Raw genomic sequence first — 23,879 nt, forward strand, 5'->3', positions numbered from 1 at the left:
ATAAGTCGGTTAAAAATTAACTATATTTTGCAATAAAGATGTTTATATGTGAATTTGTTAAATACATATGGCATAATATATATAAATAACAGCTTTAATAAAATACTTAATCCTATATTTAGTAATTTAATACTTTGATCTTATTTTTTGTTAAAATTTTTAAAATATTTATACACATGGTAGCCAAACAACTTATTTGTGCTTAATCTGTTCTTATACGCTTAAAGTAATACCTAAAATAGCATAACAAATAACATTATACTGCTACTTTTAGAGCTCGTAATTTCTGATTTGCTTTGTACACAAGCGTTGTTTCATAGTTACTACACACTCTAATTTTAAACACTTTTAAACCGGCCCATTTAACGCTATGTGAGTAAACAGACTGCGACGAATATAGTACGAAAGATAAAACAAAACAGTAGAAACCAAAGATTAATTATTGATTTAATAATAGTAAGAAAAGCCAGCAAAACAATAATACAAGATGTAAGAGTATACAGACAAGCAGAATGTGCAAGTAACCACCGATTAGTGCTAGGAAAATTCATATACACGGGAAGACGACAAAAAGACAATATCCAGAAAGATGAGGAGATGCAAAAAATCGCAAATACGAGGTATAAAGTAGAGCTTCTGCAACAATTTAGTACTCGAACACTATATCAGAATAGGCTACAGAATATGCTACAGATGAACGAAGAATGGACCCCAACAGAAATGTATCAACACCTAAAGGAAAAAATAAACAAAGCGGCAAACGAAGTGCTGGGTATTGAACAACATAAGAATACATATTTGGAGAAATACAGCGACGACTTAGAAGAGATGATTAAAAGAAAAAAAAGTGCATTTCATAAATTACTAAACGACAGAACCCAAGGAACACGGGGAGAATATGTTACCCTCAGACAACAAGTTAAACAAAGAATAAAGCTCGAGAAAAACGAATACTGGGAGAGAATGTGCAGGGACATAGACAACACGATAGGGTATAACACATCAATGGAAGCATGGAAAAAAATAAAAAACATCAGAAGTAATAAACGAAGTAAAAATACCATACAGGTAATTACATCAAAAGAGTGGACAAAGCATTACTCAAAATTATCGCAGGAGAATTGGCCGGAGTATATCTCATACGACCCTGTGACAATAACAACTGAGGAAGCAGAAATCACAGAGGAAGATATAAATAAAGCACTAAAGAAATCCAAAAACAATAAAGCACCAGGAACAGGGAACATAAAAATGGAAATGCTGAAATATGGAGGCGCAACGATAGTATCCTTTATACGAATGTTGTTCAATAAAATCGAAGCAGGAGAGAAGATTCCCGATGAGTGGAATTTATCATACATGTCCTCCATTTTCAAAAAAGGTGACAAAAGGTCACCAAATAACTACAGAGGGATCAGTGTAATGCCTTAACTAGCAAGAATCTTTTCATCAGTTATAAAAGAAAAAATAGAACAACACATGGACCATTATAGCGAAGAACAAGCCGGATTCCGAAAAGCCAGATCATGTTTAGATAATATATTCATTATGAGACAGGTGATTGAAAAGAACAAAGAAAAAACATTGAAACACATATGACTTGAAACAACTATGAGAAGCAATGAGAAGAATGAGCGTTAGAGAGAAATGGGTGAATATAACACAAAGACTGTATAAAGAAACACAAGTGCAAATAAATTTAAGTAATGAAATAACAAAAACAATCACCACAACAAAAGGCCTCAAACAGGGATGTGGTCTCTTACCTACACTTTTTAACATATATGTATATGTATAGATCAGGCTTTGAAAAAATGGTATAGAAAATGCGGAACAATGGGCATACCAGTACAAGAGAATATATTACATTCACTACTTTTCGCAGATGATCAAGTCATTTTTGCACAAGACAGAGAGGATATGGAATATATGATAAGGAAATTAAAGGAAGAATATGAACTTTGGGGACTCAAGATAAATATGTGCAAGACCGAATACTTATGTATTGGACCCGAGGTTGCAGATTTAAACTTAAGTTTAGAAGAAGAGACTATTAAGAGTTGTAAGGCTTTTCAGTATTTAGGGTCAATAATTAGCCGATATGGTACTTGTATGAAAGATATAGAAATTAAAATAGCACGGGGAAAACAAGCCACAAGAGCACTTCATGGAGTGATATGGAATAACACTCTAACCAAAGAAAACAAAAAAAAATCTTTCAAAGCATAGTGATGAATATTACCCTATATGGAGCGGAAGTATGGCCAATGACAACAACAATACGAAATAAAATAAGAACAGTTGAACTGGACTTTATGAGAAGATGTCTACAAATCACAAGAGCGGATAGAATAAGAACGGAGGAAATATGGTACAGAACGGAAGTAAAATGCTCAATTACAAAAAAGTTGGAAAACAGAGCCCTGCAGTGGTACGGGCATGTACAAAGAATGTCAGAGCATAGGTGGCCGAAAAGAATATTAAAATGGGACCCGCCGGGAAGAAGACGGAGAGGAAGACCTGCTACAAGATGGAAAACATACGTCGGAAATGCTATGATAGATAGAGACCTCAGAGAAGGTGACTGGGAGAATAGAGTGCTGTGGAGGACGAAAACGGCGAACTCATAATGGGAAAAGCCAAAGAAGAAAAAGAAGAAGATAAAACAAAGAAAAGACCAAGTGTTATAGAGGACGGGGAATATAATAGAATTAAAAAAATACATTTGCTGCCCTGAAATAATAGGAAACTAGAAAAAGCACTTCTTCTTCCTTTTATGAAGATGTGACTCTGTCTGTTTCTTAATATGTCTCAAGTAAGTTGTCGTTCCATCGTTTTCGTGGTCTTCCTACTGATCGTCTTCCTATTGAAGAAGCGTCTTATACCATCTTTATTAGTCCATTTGTTGTCATTCGGCCTATATAATCGTTCCATTCTACTCTTCTATTTTTTACCCAGTTCTTGATGTTCTCCACCTTGCATCTACGTCGTATATCTGTACTTCTAGCCCTACCTATAGTGTCTTTCCATCAATTTTTTATCTCTGCTATTTCTAACATGGAGGCAGTAGAAACGGACGCTTTTAGAAGATCAGTAGGAGTGTCACGCAGAGAGAGAATACGTAATGATGAGATAAGACAGCGAATGGGGGTTGACGGCTCTCTAACAACAGACATAGAAAGAAAACAACTGATATGGTACGGACAAGTCCAGAGGATGGATAATTCAAGACTCCCAAAAATAATTATGCAATGGATACCACCAAACCGCAGAAAGAGAGGAAGACCCAAGAAATCTTGGAAATAGGGAGTAACGAAGGCGATGAGCACAAGAGATCTTAGAGAGGGCCAATGGGATGATAGAATGTCATGGAAATTAGACATCGGACAACGTCGCAAGACGGTTTAAAACCGATTGATATATATTTCTAACATCCTTTTTGTTCTCTCTGTGTCAGGTCGTGTTTCTGCCACGTAGGGTTAACAGTAGTACAACTTGCTCTAGTTTTAAAATCTACTATAGATATGTTAAATCCAAATGTTATCTGAAGCGGGTTTAGGGCATGCGGTATATTCCCTTGGAATTCGTCTGCACTTGACTATTCAAAATGTCTTAGAAAAGAATTTAAAACTGAAGGTAATCTGGATGAGCACAAAAATTTGCCAACACTTATTGATCCGAATACAACAATCTCTTATAAACAATTTTGTAAAATAGTGAACAATGACAAAACTAAACAGCTATCTCGAAATAATTGTAAAACTCAATCTGATAATTACCAAATATTGAAACAAATCTTTTCAGCATTTGCAGAAAAGTCGTCAGTAGAAATTTCCTTAAAAACTCGAACAAGAAAATCTCCTAGACAAAGATGCATAAGTTTTAGAAACAAGTAAAATAAGATATACCTGTAATAATAGATGATACTGAACTTGTATACATACCTAAAATCGAGAACGCAACCTTTATAGCACCCGAGAATTTCAACATGCAAGGAACAGAAGACTGGAGAGAACCGATGGAGGAATTGGAAAAAAATATATAGAATAAAAAAGGATAAAAGACGAAATAGTACTCAAACATATGCTGACTTAAACCTAATGCTCTGTATAAAGCAATTGTAACAATGTCCCTTTGGTACAGCAAGAAGTATTGTCTGAAAATTTCGACATAGTCTGCGTCGCTCACTTATTGTGGAAAAGGGAATATATGTTTCCCTAATCAGGTTAATTGAAAATCGACACTTAGTCTTATTATGAATACTTTCCATTATTGTTCAAAGTTCCACTGAATTATTCAGCCATGATAAAAATACTGTTTGCTCTACTTCTTCACGTGCTTGTTTAAGATCTTTGGATCTGAATACTGACTCATCGTTTGAAAATTTCTTAAAACGTAGACTGCCACCATTCCTCCAACTTTCTGATTGAAAAAACCTAGTGAGATTTTTTTTTATTTTAAAAGAGAATATTTTTGCATGCTAATCTATAGTTTTCTAAAGTTAAAAGAATTCTTACATTTGTGAAGTATTCGTTACTTAAAAAAATTGTTTACAACTCATGAAACTTAATAAATAAACTACTTAAAGCAAAAACAGTAATTAAATACCAGACCATAAATCCTAATCATGTAATAAAGCAAAAAATAAAAAACATACTGTTTCAAAATAATGTAAGAATTATTCAATTACTTTAAGATTTATGGTAATAAAAAACAAAATCATACGCAAACTAATTATTGTCTAGAGTTAATTGTAGTTAGTTAATTCTTTAAAAAAATCCAACAGAAATACTTGACGTGAAATAAATTCTTATTTCGTGGCCAAAGAGTGTCGATATTTCAAAGGGGTCAATAAAAAATAGCAGCTTAGGAAAACGAGAGTTCTCAGTATATTTGCTCATCATCTCTAAAAGCTCACTTATGTATTGATGTCGTCCAAGACATTCTAAAAATACAGTTAATTTACTTTTAAGTAACTGACATAGAAATAAGAAGACTCATCACTACAGCTCAGAGACTTGTAACATCAAATTCTTGTGCTACTGTTCCAATCACGTTAATTAAACAAGAACTACATAAGATGGTTATAAATGCCGTCTTAAAAATTACTTTCCTAAGAGTGGAATGCCTGAAAGTGAATACAGCCATGTCTTAAGTTTTAGAAGCCGAATATTTATCACACGTTTAGAAAATATGCCCATTCCGGATTCTTTTATGATAATACCACGTACCGATTATACCTTTCTATCAAAGGATTTAACTGTAAAAATGTAAGACTATTGGCGACCAGGAAGCAGAAGCTCTGACAAAGCTAATCCAACCGATTCTAATGAACATTTAGAATCTTCTTAAAATATAATAAGTACAGTAAATTCATCTAATAACCAAACAGAACAAACCATAGAAACTGACGACAACATGAGAGGATTTATAAATAATATAAGTGAAATATCCTGCTTAACCCTTTGAGACCTGACTTTTTTATTTTCAACAAAAAAATCTTATGTGTTTTTATATTTCAAAAGTCTTCAATTAGTAAGATAAAATGAAAAAAACTTGTGTACGCTTTTTAAAAAATTTTTTTTTATTGTACATATGTATGTACATATGGTCTTAAATATAAACTCAACACTAAAAATATATTTACTACAAAGTAATTATTATTACATATTTATTGTTCATGAAAAGCTGCAAAACAGTTTCTAGCCTTAATTAAACACAGATGTATTTTACATTTTGTACAGAACACATGACTACGTCCATTATAATCTGTGTTTTTACACCTAGTAGCCTCCTTCTTAGAATCAAACTCCGGTATGTGACCAAAATTGTCCGTTTGTATTTCCAAAAATGGTCTCGTCTCTCCTCGTCTTTTAAATGTTGAAATAGAAGGCTTAGGAGATGAAGATGCTGGTCTTCCTCGTTTTCTACTTACTGAATTGCCCATATTTATTAGGCTTTCGGCAACTCTGACTCTGAAGTCTAGAAATTTCATTCGATCCTTATTGGTTGTATTACATTTGTCGCAGTCCTTCCTGTATTCCAGCCAGCTGTTGGTGAGAGCGAAGTCTATCATGTGCATAATAACACGCAATGTCCACTTTCGCGATCTAATAAATATTCGATAATAATTAATCATCTGGTCCATTAGATCAACTCCGCCCATTCCATAATTATAATCTTTTACAATTTCAGGTCGGTTAACATCTACGTAACAAGAGCCTTTTTTGTCCCATCTTCTAACTATGTCTAAATTACCTGCACCAACATAATTGGAGGCTAATTTCACAGTCTTTGTATCTAACCATTTGACTAGCACCAAATTTTTTTCTTTATGGACGACTTTATCTACGGAACCTCTCGGTAGTTTCAGCATTTCATTGTCTGGTATCACAGGAGGTTTGTAAAATCTATCTATTCGAATAGTCCCTCCAGCATATATTTTTTTGGCCAATAATATTTCAAGTAGTTCATAGGATGAGAAATAATTGATTGTCATAATATAATTTGTGGCCTTCACAGGTGGAAATTCTTTCGGCTAGTTGAAGAAGGATAGATGCCCCTAATCCATGTTTTGTTTTATTATCTGCATTCAGTTCTGTAGATTTACCCTGATAAAACGAATAATTTTATTCCCCAAGGACAGGGCTTCCCCTTCACATATTGTTTTACGGAAAGTTTTCCTGTGTAAGGAATTATTTGCTCGTCAACACTAAGTACTTCCTCAAGTTCAAGCTGTAAACATCTCTTTCTGACAGCGTCGATGATAGGACGAACCTTATAAAATTTATCTGTATCACCTGCTGGTCTTTCCAAATTGTTCACTAGATGTAAACATGTTCTAAGCTGGAAAAATCTGTCCCTAGACATGTTATCTAGGAACATTCTAATACCAAGGCTTCTTTCCCAGTACATTTTAATTTTGGGAAATTTGTTTAAATTTCCAATCATTATATGAAGTGCAAATAAAATTTTAATTTCTCTTTCATTAGTTGGTCTAAAATTTTTTCCGTTCTGTAAGGCATATACATTTGTAAATGTTGCTATATTTTCAAACAAATCATTTGAAATATACTTCGAAAAATACTGAATTGGGTACAGTGGCTCTGTAAGACTTGTATTTGGGAAAGGAGGATGCCATGTAAATGTAGGAGTCTCTATCGATGCCTTAGTCTACTCTACGGTTCTCTTTTTTGTTTTAATTTCTCTTTGTTTTGGTTTTTTAGAACAATCCTTTTCTGAGAAACATACTTTACTTCCTAATTTTTTTTGGTACCCGAGTAACCTGCAACTTCATCTGGTATATATTCGTCGTCTGAATCATAAGTTCTCCCTAACTCTTCATTATCATTTTCGCTGCCATCACCTTCTTCCAGTGTCTCAGTGTCACGTCTGGTCAAAGCATCAACCCCTGGTCTTATAATAGATTTATTCTCACAGTTATCCAGAATTCCATCCTCCTCGTCAGAACTCTCTCCTCCGAGAACTTCCAAATTGTCTATTTCTGATACGTTACCGTCCTCTATCAGGTCAATTAACTCTTGGAGATGTTTTGGGTTGTCGAAATCATATTTTTTTCTTTTCTAATCCATGTTATCTGCAATCAACAATACTAAGTTAAAACCCAAGTTTAGACCATATGTACATACAGATGTACAATCAGAAATATGCTTTCAGACCACTTGTACATGCTCATGTGCATCTAAAAAATGTTTGTTTATTTCAAAACTATCGTTTTTATGGCAATGTTTTGTACTTTATGAAAAACTACTTACCTTATAAATCACACTTAAAAAGTTGGATCGATTTCGTTTCACAAAAGATAACAGTTTCTCGTAAAATAAAACTAGCAGTATCGGTTACCAACTAAACAGCTGACACTTTACAATAAAATCGCTGACAACTTTACCTGTTGACCACTAGATGGAAACAGAAGTTAAAAATGTGGATCGTAAATGTATATTTGAGTGACTGAATGCTATTTCGGTATAGATAAGCGAGTAGTTGGTATTTAACAAAACAATAAAAGCTATGTACATACACATGTACACAGGGTCTCAAAGGGTTAAAGACCCCAACCTCATTAAACCCAAACAACATCAGCAATTTAACTCCGGTAAAAATAGCACTATTCTTCTTCTTATAATAGACATGACTCTGTCTGTTTTTCAATGTGCCTCCAGTAAGTTGTCATTCCATCGTTTATGTGGTCTTCCTACTGATCGTCTTCCTATTGAGGAACTATCTTTTGCCGTCTTTACTACTCTATTTGTTGTCATTCTGCTTATATGATCGTTCCATTCTACTCTTCTATTTCTTACCCAGTTCTTGATGTTTTTCACCTTGCATCTACGTCGTATATCTGTACTTCTAGCTCTGTCCCATAGTGTCTTACCATCAATTTTTCTAAGTATTTTCATCTCTGCTGTTTCTAACATCCTTTTTGTCCTCTCTGTGTCAGGTCTTATTTCTGCAGCGTATCTCATTATTGGTCTGATGACTGTTTTGTAAATTCTGCCTTTCATTTCTTTCCCGATATTTTTATTTTTTCATATTGTTTCATTTAGGCAGCCTACTGTTCTGTTTGCCCTATTCACTAGATCTTTCACTTCGGTTTCGAGCTTTCCGTAGCTAGATAATGTGGTGCCTAGATATTTAAACTTCATCACTTATTCTATTATCTGACCTTCCAGCTCCAATTTACGTCTTAGTAAATTTGCTATTGTAACCATGCATTTTGTCTTTTTTGAGGAAATTTTCTGGCGGTTATATTAAATTGGTGCAGCATACGTTGTAAATCATCTTCACTTTGAGAGAGGTGAACGACGTATTGCGTCGTCTGCATAGCAGATTATTTTAAGTTGTTTCTCTCCCATTTGGTATCTTTTTTTAGTTCTTACGTTTTTTATTATTTCGTCCATAATCAGGTTGAACAATAGAGGACTCAGGGAATCTCCCTGTCTTATCCCATTGCCAGCTTCAATAGAGTCGGTTAGTTCTTCTTCTACTTTTACTTTTATTGTGTTGTTTTGGTAGATATTTTCACCTACACCTACAAATTTATTTAGTGATTAACGGTACTTTGATTTTATTCCGCGACTTTCAAAGCTTTAAAATTACAAATTGTTTGAAATACAAGCCACTGCGCTGCTGGCTACAATACAAGCTCAAATTTTTATATTCGCCGCATTGTTTACTACTACATGATATTTTTAATCTGGGTTGATTCTTTTGTTCGAGCGATTTTGATTAAAGTTCCCTTCACGGAAGAAAGACATCAAACAAGTAATTTCCTTTTAAAATAGTAGAGTAGAGTTATAAACGGCGGAAGTTATAGAAGAATTTATAGCTTTTATGATAAATTTACTAGCTCGAAATGAAAGTACATATTTTATTTTCGGTTTGGAAAACGTAAAAATATTTTTAAAACTTTGTAAACTGAATAAGTTTGTATAAAAAAGATTCGTATATTTATAAAAGATAATAAATCGATAACCTTACAGCAAAGATTCTAAAATATATACGGGAAGGAGCGATATATGTTAATATCCAATTTACTATTTTTGTTAGGAATAAGACACAATACAAATATTAATATACTAGCCAAATTTTATTTTTTGTTACTTGGTAAAAAATTCTTCTAGTAATTGATGCTTTCACAGAAGCTTTCAGTTTCTGTGTTCTGAAGGTTATGTTATTGCTCAGTTTGTTTTATTTTAAAGTGAAAGTGATTATTTACGACGTTTGATACTTTTATCTGATAAATTAAAATAATCATTGGAGATACGGGTGAGTGTTCGAGTGATCAATTATCTTGTGCTCGTGTGAAAAACTCTAAGAAGGGTAACAACCTTGCTCCGAGCACACAATTGATCATTTTCCCATGTAAATCTTCATAAGAAAATTAAAGGTCCAAAATAGCAAATTGGTCAAATCGTACAGGTCAAAAACAGCTAGATGGATCATAAGGTATGACGTATGGGGATGAGGTATGAAAATACGATAAAAAGGGTGGGGAGAGACGATTATTAAAACAAACATGGCTTTGTTTCAAAAAAGCACTGTGGTTTATTTTTATTGGATCGTGATCGTATGAGGTATCAAACGATTGGATTTTATGTATAATAAAACTACTCGTATATAGGAAAAACGAGAATACAGGGTATCGTCAAAGTCTGTAATGTCCACTGATAGATATGAGTAAACATATATGAAGGGTAACGTTCACTGATAGGCATAAGTCTGTCGAAGCATATATACAGGGCATGGTCAAAAATATGTGACTACAAGAAGACTACAGGGTATTGTTAATAAATGGAAAACTGCCTACAGCCAATGATTTTATAGGGAAAAACGGGAAAGTCCTTCTTTACAGAGAACAAATTTGTCCATAGACGAATAAAAAACAATTAATACCAGTAGTATTAGATATAATTTAAAAAAAAACTAAAACGTTATCCAACAACCAATATAGCAAATTTTATTCCTTTTATTGCTGATTAATTGTAAGATATATTTTATCATAATCACAGAGTTTTAAATTTTAAAAATGTTCTTCTGAACAAAACCAAAAATGTGACTTATCAAGATATTTTCCTGTGTGGTCTCCATATAAAATTGCGTCGCCGAATGTGCATAATTTTCTTACATGTCGCTAATAACCATGGATATTTTATGCGACAAAAATTGTAGATAAAAAGAAAGAAAAATAACAATAATATTTTTAATGTCGCAAATGTATACGGAAACAGATAATTTAATTGTTCATTTTGCATTAGGATTTTATACAATTTTCAATTGATTCGATATTTAATTTAGGTGCGATATTTAATTGTATTAGTAATAGTAATTTTTTAAAAGCTTTTTAATTAACAAATCCAAATAAATATATTAATTTTTAGTATTTGCACAGAACTGTAGATGGAATTTTTTTGTGCCAAATTTTTTTCTTTTGTATTCATGTCTATTTTTTCATTTGTATAATAGTATATTATTTTATGAGGCGGAGAAGCATGACTTTTCTTGATACGCCCGATATTAATAGAGGGCAAGTCAAGAAAAGTCGCTTCTTTGCCGAATAAAGTATACTATTTTTTCTTCAAACGTAGCAATTTTCAACCATAAATAGTACAATTCATACGCTATTTTTACTCGAAATTAACTGTGACAACTCTATCAAAGTCGTCTAGATGTTAGAAATTAAAATAATTAAGTCGTCGGTGGGATTTGCGTCTCCCTGGTTACAGTTGTTTGCAATTATTAAAGACAGGTTATTGTTGTTGCAACCGCAAGCGCAAATTTATTGCGAAAATGGAAAACCTAAACGAAATTGAGTCCGCGGCTAATGATGCAGTAGCACGTTTGGGGCCCTCCAAGTCCGGAATAAAGTATCGGTTAGCGTACAAGCACTTCCAAGAGTGGTGCGATACAAGAGAAGTACCGCAAGTTACCGAAGACGTTTTACTGGCATATTTTAATATAATGGAAAATGAAAATAAATGGAAATCTTCTACAATGTGGTCACGATACTCTATGATAAAATCCGAGTTAGTTATTAGAAAAAATGTGGATATAAGCAAATTTTTAAAGTTACGTGCCTTTCTGAAAAAAAAACAAGCGAAGGATATACTGCAAAGAAGTCTAAAGTTTTCACTAAAGACGAGTTTGATAAATTTTTGTTCAAGTTGTATTTAGGATTAAAGGTAAAAAACATTATATTGCAAAGCATGTAGTATACTCTACTAAATTATAAAAATATTTCAGATTGTTTTGTTAATTGGGGTTACCGCCGTTACCGGCGCCTGTCGATGCGACGAAATGGTAAAAATGAAGACTGTGGACATTGAGGATAAAGAAAATGTAATAATTATCAAAATCCCAGACAGTAAAACACGACAAATTAGATCTTTTACGATAATTGGTCAAAACTACATTAAACTGTATAAAAAGTATGCATCACTGCGGCCTGAAAATTTCACAGAAAACCGATTTTTTATCAAGTACCAAAATGGAAAGTGTTACCGAAACGTCATGGGAATACATTCGATCAGCGCAGTAGCCCAAAAAGTAGCTAGTTATTTAAATTTAAACGATGCAAGCGCATACACGGGTCACTCTTTACGACGAACTTCAGCAACACTTTTAATTGATGGAGGCGGAAATCTAGAATGCCTCAAACGACATGGGGGCTGGAAATCAAGCACGGTTGCCGAAGGATATAGAGAGGATTCAATAAGAAATAAGAACGATAATGCTCAAACAATTTTAAACCCTCATGATTCGCCAACATCGGGAATGATTGCTGAAAGTTGTTCTCGACCATCAGTATCATCAACAATTACCAATGCGTATCAAAAGTCGGGAACATTTTTGCACGGTTTCAATTTTGAAAATGCCTCATTAACTAATTGTACTTTTAATATTACTATAAATAAAAATGATGTTTAATTGTTGTTAATGACATTTGTATTGTTGCTTTGTGACATGTTTCATATTGTTGCCATGACAACATTTTTCCCTCCGCCGTAAAGAAATGGGAAAAAAAACTGCTGCCGGCGGAGACATCAAACTTTGACAGGATCAAGTTAGATAAGTAATGTCATCATTATTTGACGTTTGAAGAAAAAAAGTATTACCTTACATACTTGTTAGATAAGCTACTGTTAAAATATTAAACTAATGTTTTATTACAAATGGATAAAAGGTAGACAAAATTACGCAAAGAAAAAAAGATTTTACAGTAGATGGTACAGTAGACTAGTTTAAAGCTTTATACTATGTTTTCTATATTTCAATAATACCTATAAAATTGAATAAAGTAATTTTAATATTTATTGTTTATATTTTAAACAAGTTAAATTATATTCGAATATTTCAATGAATTATTATGTTTGCTCCTAACGCCACCTGTTGACGTATTATCAAAGCATACGTTGTTTACTTCTGACTGACCTGTCCAATTCAAACGAAATATTAAATTATAATAAAATATCAATAAATATCATTTGATAGTAAATTTAATTATTATATAAAATTGTATTTTTATGAAATTATTTTAAAACAAGAAGTGTATTAAAAATTTAAACATTGATTAAATGTTGGTATTAATCGGATGACATTTATGACGTTTAAATTTTGACAATCGTTTGAATGTGAATTGAATCTTTTATTGACAGATCTTCTTCTTTTTCTTCTTCCCTCTTGTATGCAGGCTTTAAAGCCTGTTTCTTCTTCAATATTAGCCTCCTAAATTGTTTAAATTGTCGCACCATCTTTTTCTTGGTATGCCAATACTTGTTAGTGCCATTTGGTGACTTATCTCGTGCTATTCGTACTAATCTATCCTCCGCCATTCTACTAATGTGTTCGTTAAACTCCTGTTTCCGTTTTGTCACCCATCCATTTATGTCTTCTATATTGCATGACTTCTTATGTTTTCGCTTCTTTCCCTATCCAACAGACTTTTCCCTGATATTTGTCGGAGTATTTGCATCTCTGTTGTTTCTAGAAGTCGTCTCGTTTTAGAAGTTGCAGGTCTTGTCTCTGTCGTGTATGTTAATATAGGTCTAATTGCTGCTTTATAGATTCTTGTTTTTGTATCTTGTCGTAGGTGTTTGTTCCTCCAAATTCTGTCATTAAGAGATCCCGCCGCTTTAGTTGCTTTTAAGCTTTGTTGTAGTATTTTTTCTTCAACATCTACGTAACTAGTTTTATATATTCCCAGATATCTAAACATTGCTTCCTGCTTTATTATTTTCCCAAATAATTTCGATTTTACATCGGAGTGGGTTTTTAGATGTTGTCATACATTTGGTTTTTTCTGCTGATCTTTGGAGCTCGTCTTCTGTCTCGGCGATTAATGCGGCATCGTCTGAATAACATAATATTTGAATTTGTTTGTTCTCCATTTTGTAACCATGACCTTTATGTACTGCTTGTATTATTTCGTCCATTATTATAAGAAATAGAAGTGAACTTAACGAGTCACCCTGTCTGACTCCGCTTTGTACTGGTATACACTGTGTTAGTTTTCCATTTATCTTTGCCTGTATTCCATTATGGAAGTAGATGTTTTCGGTGGTTTGTATATAATTGATTGGTATGTTTCTTTTATACAGTAGGAGTAAGACGTCTTTGACTTGGATGCGATTGAAAGCCTCTGTCAGGTCTATAAAACATAGATATGCTGGTTTATTGTACTCGATGGTCTTTTCTGTGACTTTTCTTAGTACAAATACAGCGTCTACGCAGGATCTTCTAAATCTGACTCCTTGTTGTTTATCTGATTAAGTTGTTAGTTTATTGATTTTGTTGGTTAGGACTTTTGTGGTAAGCTAAATGCGGTGTTTTATACCTCTATAATTGTTGGGGTTTTCTTTTTCTTCTTTATTGAACATCGGTATCATTATGCCGTTTCTCCATGCATCTGGTATCTTGCAGTGCAATATTAGTTTCTGTATAAGTTTTGTCATCTTTGGGCTTATACTTTCTTCTCCGTATTTTAGAAGCTTGTTGGTTATACTATCTGGTATCTATTTTTGAGTGAATTTATGGCTATTTCTACTTCCTTTTCAAAGCTCCTGTAAATGTTCATTACTTTCGACGCATTCATTACAGTCAAGCCTTTCCAACACAAATCGTCTGTTTTCATATCATTCATTTTTCACCCAACTCGACGAAGTGAAGAAACTTAAGTTTGGATTCAAGAAGACCATTCAAGCTTTAATTACCAGCAACTAAAATTTAAACCTGACACCGAAAAGTATAGAGTTATCCCTCCTTTCCACGGGTGACTTTATTGTGACACAAATCCACGGGTGGGGTCTATCAGGACCAAATTTTAAACATCCTATTTCTCATTAAAAAATTTTTTTTTTTTATGTTTTTAAGGAAGCTTACTAATATAACGTTGTACTACCTAAATGTACATATTATATGTGTATCAATATGTATTGGTATAGTTTACTGCGAAATAATTAACACCATTATTTTTTACAAGAGTTTATTAAAAAAATTATAAACGGCAAAATACAAAAGAAAAATATAAAAAGAGACAACATTATTACTCTATATACTTACAGTAATACAAGTAAAAACTAAATATCCAAAATTAAAATTTGAAACAGAAAATAGAGGGGGTTAAATAATGTTAATTTTGTTTCTACACAATCAGCACAACACGCTTTTATATGTTCCATACATAACCAGTTTTTACACAATTGGCAAAAATATCTAGTTTTTCTTTTTTTCCTTTCTTTTTTCACATCCCCGTTTTCCTGGGGCTGGGTCATCCCTCGTCGTTTGCTCAATTCCAGAAAATTTTGCAGCAAGTAATCGTGATGTTCTCGGTATACGCATATTTGGTGCTCGTATTTTTATTTTTTTCTGGACTACCGCAATTCCTAAAGACTTCAGAAACAATCGACGACAAGACCGAAATTCTGCATTCGTATTATTGAATCTTAGTATATAATAAATGCATTTATAGCTGCAATGTTAGCCAAGCCACAGCACAAAACAAGAAACGCCCACTCACGGGTGGGGTCTGTCAGGACACTTTTACAGGTAGCGATTGAAGGGATTCATACAATTTCACCAAATTATGCTAAAGTGTACTATTCATTGCCATTAAAAGGTACGCCGAGTGTAAGAAAAAAATACAAAAAAAAATGAAAAAATTAAGCAATTTCATTTATAGTTGTCCTGATGGACCCCACCCGTGGGAAGGAGGGTTATACGAGAAAAGAAAAAAAAGCATTAAATCTTTGTCTCGGTTTAAAATTTTCTATGACGACATTGGTATTCAAAAAATTTCCATTGATCGCGTCTTACCCATTGTATTTATCTTTGAAGCCGTATAATAAATTACATAACACAATTAAAGAAAGATATTTATAGAGTATATTTATTTAACAAATTAAATTTGTATCCTGGCTTGATAAAACTATTTTATTAGGTAATGAAAAAATCAAGTTCAGTGCCAGATGCAAAAAGTACGAGGTTTGTATTTAAATAATTGTCATTTTAAAATTAAAAATCCAAAGAAACTGTAGTTGTGATGAAAATTTTATTCTTACATAAAAGCTCGTTACTTACTATAATTTTTTATAGAGCTGCCACTTTTCTTAACTAGCTTTACTATTATTCTTTTGCTTTTATTCATTAATTTTCATTTAAAACTTTTCATTTGGAAATAATAATCTTTAACAACTATAAAATTCTAACCATAAATTTTGTTTTAATCGATGCAGTTTGATTTTGAAGTTTTAAATGCCTTTTAAAAATGTAGAAAGAGAACACTACAAGTGTTCCGTTAAGTATAGCAGTCGTAAAATTTTATTTAATCTTATAAACATTTATAAGGAAATTTTTACAAAATTTATTTAATTAATGTGTCATATTACGTGTCATGTGAGATATTACAAGCAATAGAAATGCTCAGGGGATTCATTTTGTCACCGCTGCTATTTGTTTATAGTGAAAGCATCTGCCAGGAAACCCTTTTGCACGCAAACGAAGGAATCGTAATCAATGGAGAGGTTGTAAATAATATTCGATAAGTAGACGACACTGTACTAGTTGCAAGAACAGTGGAAGAATTACAATGATTACTTACAAATATAAATATTGCCTGCAACAATTATGGCATAAGTATCAATATCAAAAAAATCAAGTATACGGTCTTCAGTAAGAACATGACACAACCAACACATATTCGTATAAACAGCATTCAAATTGAAAACGTATGAAGTTACAAAACCTTGGGGACTTCAATAAACGAAACTGGAGACCAAAATAATGAAATAAAAAGACGTATCGAAATTGCCAGGGCCACCTTCATAAAGATGGGGAAATTCTTCTCCAACAGAGATATAAGCATCCCTCTCAGATTAAGAATGCTAAGGGGCTACGTATTTAACACGCTATTATACGGTGTAGAGGCCTGGACTCTCAAACAGAACAACATAAAAAATATTGAAAGTTTCGAGATGTGGCGCTACCGTCGAATGCTGAAGATAAGTTGGGTTGAAGGAGTCACAAACTTTGAAGTAATGCGAAGGATAGGAAAAGATCCAGAAATTTTGTTAACGATCAAACGAAGAAAACTCAAATATTTGGGTCACCTAATGAGAGGACATAAATACGCATTACTTCAAAATATAATGCAAGGAAAAATAGAAGGAAAACAAAATCCAGGCCGTGGAAGAATGTCATGGTTGCGTAATTTGAGAGAGTGGTTTGGCTGTCCCACTAATGAACTCTTAAGGTCAGCTGTAAACAAGGCTAGGATAGCCTTGATGATTTCCAATCTCCGATAGGAGTGGCACAAGAAGAAGAAGAACGTCACTCATAATGTTTTCTATATAGACTAGACTAATAACTAGACTAATACAATTAGCCCAGTCCCTTCTTCTTTAGGTACCATGTTCTTTCAGAACGCTGGTTACCATCATAGCTATCTTAATTTTATTCACTGACACCCTAAATAGCATCATCATCATCGTTCTGGCTTTACAACGCTGTGTGGGTCCTAGCCTCCTCAAGAATTTTTCGCCTTTCTCGTCTCTATCTATCTCGTTGTCCCTATCTATCGCCTTTCACCGCCAAGCACGTATTCCCATATTTCTCACGTCTTCATCGATGTAATCAAAGAACCTTGTTCTGGCTCTGCCTCTTCTTCTGCTGGGTCATGTTTTACTATATCAGGTTACTGGCATTTTCTATAAAGTTCGAACTTGTATCGTCTTCTTCACACTCCTTTGTCATTCTCTGCTCCATAGATTAGCCTTAGTACCTTTCTTTCGAAACATCCTAATATGTTTTTATTATTTTTTGTCCAGATCTCTGAACCATATGTTAGGACTGGGTGTATTATTTTTTTGTAGAGTTAAATTTTTGTACTTTTCCATATAATTGTGGATTTATTCCAAACATAGTAAGCTCAAAATAGCATCTGTTGGCCGTGCAGTTTCTTTTTTTCTTAAAAAGAAACTGCACCTAAATAAATACGTACTTGGGGAGTAGCAGAAGCACCGAAAGCTGGAAAATACTTCGATCTTTTTGACAAAATAACAGTAAAGACATCATCTCACCGATCAGCCTAGATAAATGAGACAAATACTTCGCAAATCTACTGGCGGAAGAAAGGGCAGAATATTTGCAAACACCTCAAACACAATCAGAGGTGCAAGTACATACAACAGCTTCCCCAATAAGGATTGATGACAAAGAAGTAGCACGAGTATGCCAAGCATTAAAGAATAAAAAATCACCAGGCCCTAGCAATATCCCACCTGAGCTACTCAAGTATGAAACCAGCAACTTATATAAGCAGCTAGTCAGCTTTTACCAAAAATGTATTAACGAAGAGAGTATACCGGTGGAGTGGAAAACATCGTTTATCACGACAATACATAAGAAGGGAAGTAAAGATGTATGTGACAATTATCGAGGAATCGCAGTCCTTAGCACCATCTCGAGAGTTCAAGGTAAACTCATTAAAAAGCAAATGGAAGATGATTTCTGTGATAAGGAGGCCGAAGAACAGGCATTTAGAAGCGTAATTCCTCTATGGTTAGAGCATTTAAAGATATCTCCTTTTTTGTGTGTTGTGCAAAGTATTCCAATATTCCAATCATTGGGGAGAATTATTTCTTCACTTTCAAAGTCACCTTCTTTGCATGCTAAATAGCATGCTTGTAACAATACCATACCAATCTCGCAGGTTCTTCAACCATAAAGTCTGTCTTTGTCCTGGACTGCATTTGCCTGCTATTTTCCCTTTAATAATCTGTAATCTAATAAATCTGAAAATTGGAAATCTGCACCTTGCTTCTGTTATTAGTTTTATATATTTCTAACGAAACATTTTTTAATTTATATTAAAGGAAAATAGTCAACCACTTTTATTATTTACCAAATCCACTATATGTTTAATCTAGTGAAGCAATATCTACATTCCCGTAACAATGTTCAATCTATAAAATGGTTTTGCTTCCGGATATATATAATAAACTTCAATGTACGTATCTGTACATTTTCTAAAGAAGCTGGAAAAAAGAGAAAAACTACAAAAATATCATCACGAAAATTGGATTTACTCTGAAATTCTCCAAGAGAACATATTCAAATTGATCGAAACTTATAAATAAAATATCCTGTGTAACATTCCAGAGTCGTCGCATGTTCTGACTTCTTTACACAACATACTGCAATAAATAAATGAAAATAGAATCAGACAGCGTCTGTAAACTACACGTTTAATAAGAAAATGGGTGTAATACATTTAATAGCATGTTTTTGTAAAGTGTTCAAGGAAGAGTTTAAGAGTTCCGCCAGTGCGACAGACAAAACTGACTGCATCTATTTAATGCCCTCTCATAATTTACCACGTGACCTAAATGTCAAATAGGAAGCTGTGGCGCACCCAGGGGGCGTTTTGAAGGTTAAAAAGGCCCCCCCCCCCCAGGGCATATAAAGTAAACAATATATAAAGAATAGTAGAAAAATGTAACTTGTCTTTCACACACAATACAAAAAATCCAAAACGCTGATTGAATAATTAAATTACCACTTTAAATATGTAGAACACAATAATTATTGTATAAATACGCAATAATTAATAATATTTTTCATTATATTTAGATATAGATACCTAATATTAGGCTTATAAAAAATTAGACAGAACGAGTCTGTTGCGAGTAGCATGCGCCTACAAGACTGTATCTGCGGCGGCCTTGTGGACTATCACGGGTTGTGTTCCTCTGCATGTGTTAGAGCAGTAGAAAAGAAAAGAGACAGCTCTATGGGAGAAGAAAGCATTTGACAACAGCTATAAAAAAAAGAAAGGGAAAGATCAATGGAAAATGGCAAGAAGAGTGGAACAACAAGATAAATGTTGCTCAGTGGACAAAGATGCTGATCCCGAGCCTAAGGGACTGGGTAGATTGTCTGTTTTAGGGCGTATCTTCATAGGTTCAGAAAGACAGATGCAGATAAATGCCTATACTGCGAATATTCCGACACTGTTACTCACACAATGCTGGAGTGTAATAGATGTACAGTGGAGAGAAACAGAATGTATAAAGAAATAGGTATGAACCCTGTGACTGTAAGAGATGATCGTAAAGATGACGGGAAATACGGAGGGATGGAATAGTGTTCACAATTACATCCAAGTAGTCATTAAAAAGAAAGAAGAAGAAGAGAAATACCAACCGGGCTAATGACAGAGATAAGATCTAATTACTATTTAAATGGGAATAAGTTGCAATTGAAGGTTAAAATAAGTTTATTGACGTTTGAATTTTTGATCTTTGATCTTGCACTGATAACTTGTTTATACTCCAACAATTAATATAAAAAAGAATAACAGTTGATACAGAAGTACATCTAGCCTTCATCGACCTAGAAAACGCGTATAATACAGTTCCAAGACTTAAATTGTGGCAAGCTTAACTACAACTCGACATTAGTCCATACCTTTTAGGAATAATGACAGAAGTATACAGGGATAACACTACTTACCTAAAAATCGGATATAGACTATCAGAGCCAATAAAAGAAACTAAAGGACTAAAACAAGGATGCAGTATGTCACCCTTACTGTTTAATTTATATATTGAGGCAGCCCTCCAAAATTGGAAAAACCACTGCCAGGGAATGGGAATCCCCATTGGAAATGACGTACTGTTCTCCCTTAGCTTTGCGGATGACCAAGTCATCCTAGCTCAAGATTCTTATGATCTAGAATTTATGCTAAAGTGTCTATAGAGAGAATATTTAGAATGGGGGTTACAAGTCAGCATGAAGAAAACAGAATATTTACTTAATTATCAGTTCAGATGCAAGGTTTGAAGTGTTGATAGACGAGGACGTGGAAATCAAACAAGTGAAAAAATTTAAATATTTAGATCCACTCATTGCTAAGAACGGCTTGGGAGAAACCGAAATTAAACACGAAGTAATCAGGGACGTAAAATTGTAGGATGTCTGAACTCCTTATGGTGGGATCACCACATTTCCAAAAGGAACAAAAAAAGAATAGGACAAACCATGGTTGAATCAGTTCTTTGTTCTATGGCTCTGAAGTATGGACAATTAATGCAGACCTGAAGAGAAGATTGTTGACAGTTGAAATGGATTATTTGAGAAGAAGTGCTAGAATGACAAGGCAGGAAAGGAAGACTAACGAATCTATAAGAAATAACATGAATGCTACAGAAACGGTCATTGACAGAATAGAAAGAAGAGTCCAAATGGTTTGGACATCAACTGATAATGTCTGACAAACGTTGGCCCCAAAAACTTTACAAATCGAAGCCCCCTGGAAGAAAAAAAAAAGAAGTAGACCTCGACGCTCTTGAAATGAAGGAATTAGAAGAGCGATGGAATCGACAGGTTTGGAGGAGGAGCATGCCTTGCACCGGAAGGATTCCCGGAGGAGAACGGGAATACGGCGATAGCCGTCTTCAAAATGTATTGTATTTACAAGTTCGATTAATGTCAAACGTCAATAACCTTATTTTAACCTTAAATTTTGGCTTATTCTCATTAAAATAGTAATTACTTTAAAATGCCACAAGAAAATAGCTTCAGAACAATAGATAAGATCTAGATAAGAGAAGGGAGTGTTCCAAAAATGTCGTCAGCCTTACAGTGGCCATCCCACTTTCGGAGTACGGTACGTGCGACAGTCAACTGCGCATAAGTAAGAGAGGGTGGTTTTAGTTAGTTGGTAGGATAATAGATACCTGAATCTTTGGAACTGCTATCTTTAGTACTTTAAATTAAACTAAAACCCAAATTGTAGGGACTCAACATGGAGGTAGCATAAAAAAAATTTCAAAACCCCCCCTAAGACAAATTCTGGGTGCGCCACTGATAGGAAGGTCATGTAATTGATAAATGGGGTTAATTAAAAAAAGATGCAGGTTCTGCTTTACATCAGTTTTCTTTATCGCACTGGAAGAACGGTAATGCATTGTAGCGATCAGTTGGTTTATATTATATGTCTATGGATTCATAGTGAATGGGTGCATTGCCACTATTCCACTCGACCTTAGAAGGCTATTGTAAATCATTTTTAGCTTAGAGTTGTCCTTCAGCCCAGTCTTTTTAACAAAATCTATTATTGCCGCCTTTTCTGACATTTCTGCGAAGTCGTAGTGTTCAAGTTTATAATCTTCTTTACGTGCCATCTCCGCGACGGAAGTTGGCAATCATCATGGCTATTCTGATCTTAGATGCTGCCGCTCTGAATAGTTCGATTAATGTGCATCCTTACCATTCCCTCAAGCTACGCAACCATGAGATTCTTCTCCTTCCTACACTTCTCTTGCCCTAGATTTTCCCTTGTATAATTAATTGATCTATTTTGTATCTTTCATTATGCATTACATGCCCCAGGTATTGCAGCTTTCGCATCTTGATGGTTTCCAATATTTCCATTCTTTGGTTGACACTTCTCTTGCCCTAGATTTTCCCTTGTATAATTAATTGATCTATTTTGTATCTTTCATTATGCATTACATGCCCCAGGTATTGCAGCTTTCGCATCTTGATGGTTTCCAATATTTCCATTCTTTGGTTGACTCTTCTCATGACTTCGTTGTTTGTTACATGTTCGGTCCAGGATATCTTCAGGATTCTCCTATACATCCACAGTTCAAATTCTTCTAACTTTTGAAGTAAAGCAGAGTCGAGAAAATATAACACGTTGCCAGCCTAACTTTCAAGTCTAATTTCAGTTCTCCTGCACAAAGTACCTTTCTCATTTGATTGAAGTTTGTTTGTGCTTTCTCTATTCGAACTTTGATTTCTTTGAAGTAATCGTTTGTGTGAATAATTATTGTACCAAGTTAATTGTAGTTTTTAACTTGTTCTAAAGTTTTACCGTTAATTGTCAGGCTTTCATCATTATTTTGTGTTTTTGATATTCTCATAAATTTAGTTTTCTTGATGTTTATTGATAATCCATATTCTTCTCCATACTCAACTGTCTTGTTCATTAGCTTTTAGAGGTCTTGGAGGTTGTCTGCTATTATGATAGCATCGTCCGCATATCTAATGTTGTTAATTGGTGTTTCATTGACCTTTATTCCTGCTGTTTCTTCCTCAAAAGCTCTTTTCATAATTTCTTCAGAGTATGCATTAAATAGTAGCGGTGACAATACAGAGCCCTGTCGAACTCCTCTTTAAATTTCGAACTCTTTTGATGTGTGTTTATTATTGCGTATGTGTGCCTGCTGTGTATAATATAAATTTGTTATAATTCGAAGGTAATTGTATTCTAATTGTTTTGCTTTGAGGACGTCCATTAGCTCTTTGTAGCAGACTTTATCGAAAGCCTTATTGTAAGAAACAGACGTATATATCTTGGATCACATCCAAGCATATCTGGATTAGTACGTTGAATACAAAGAGAGCTTAACGGGTACCTACGCCTCTACGGAATCCAAGTTCGGTTTCTTCAATATCCATATCAAGTATTTGATAAATGCGTTTATGGATGATCTTTAAAAACATTTTAAGTCTGTGAGACATCTATGTACTCATTTTCTATTATTTTAAGGATATCGATAGGTAGTTGATCTGGCCCCGGACTTTTTCCGTTTCTGGTATTCTTTAGTGCATACAATATTTCTTCCTTTGTAATTTCTATACTTGTTTCTCTGTCTTCGAAAGATATGTCTTGTAGGTTTCCTCTTTCATCGTCGAAGAGCACTTCCATATATTCTTTCCATCGTTTTAGATTTTCGTCAGTCGTTATCATAGATTCCATTTTTATCTAAAAGAGTTGTTTTGTGGTTGTTTTTTTGCAGCAATGCCATTTCTTAAACCTTTTTATGTAGGTTGAATATGTCGTATTTGTTCTGAAG

At 33.9% G+C, this 23,879-nt stretch overlaps 1 protein-coding gene across 3 annotated transcripts in view; it reads right to left on the minus strand.

Moving 5' to 3' along the window:
• The window catches only part of swi2 (Protein singed wings 2), a 74,218-nt gene that overhangs the window by 43,645 nt on the left and 6,694 nt on the right, over positions 1 to 23,879 (minus strand). The window lies entirely within an intron of this gene.

Source organism: Diabrotica undecimpunctata, chromosome 4 (genome assembly GCF_040954645.1).
Source record: "Diabrotica undecimpunctata isolate CICGRU chromosome 4, icDiaUnde3, whole genome shotgun sequence".
In the NCBI taxonomy this organism is placed as follows: domain Eukaryota; kingdom Metazoa; phylum Arthropoda; class Insecta; order Coleoptera; family Chrysomelidae; genus Diabrotica; species Diabrotica undecimpunctata.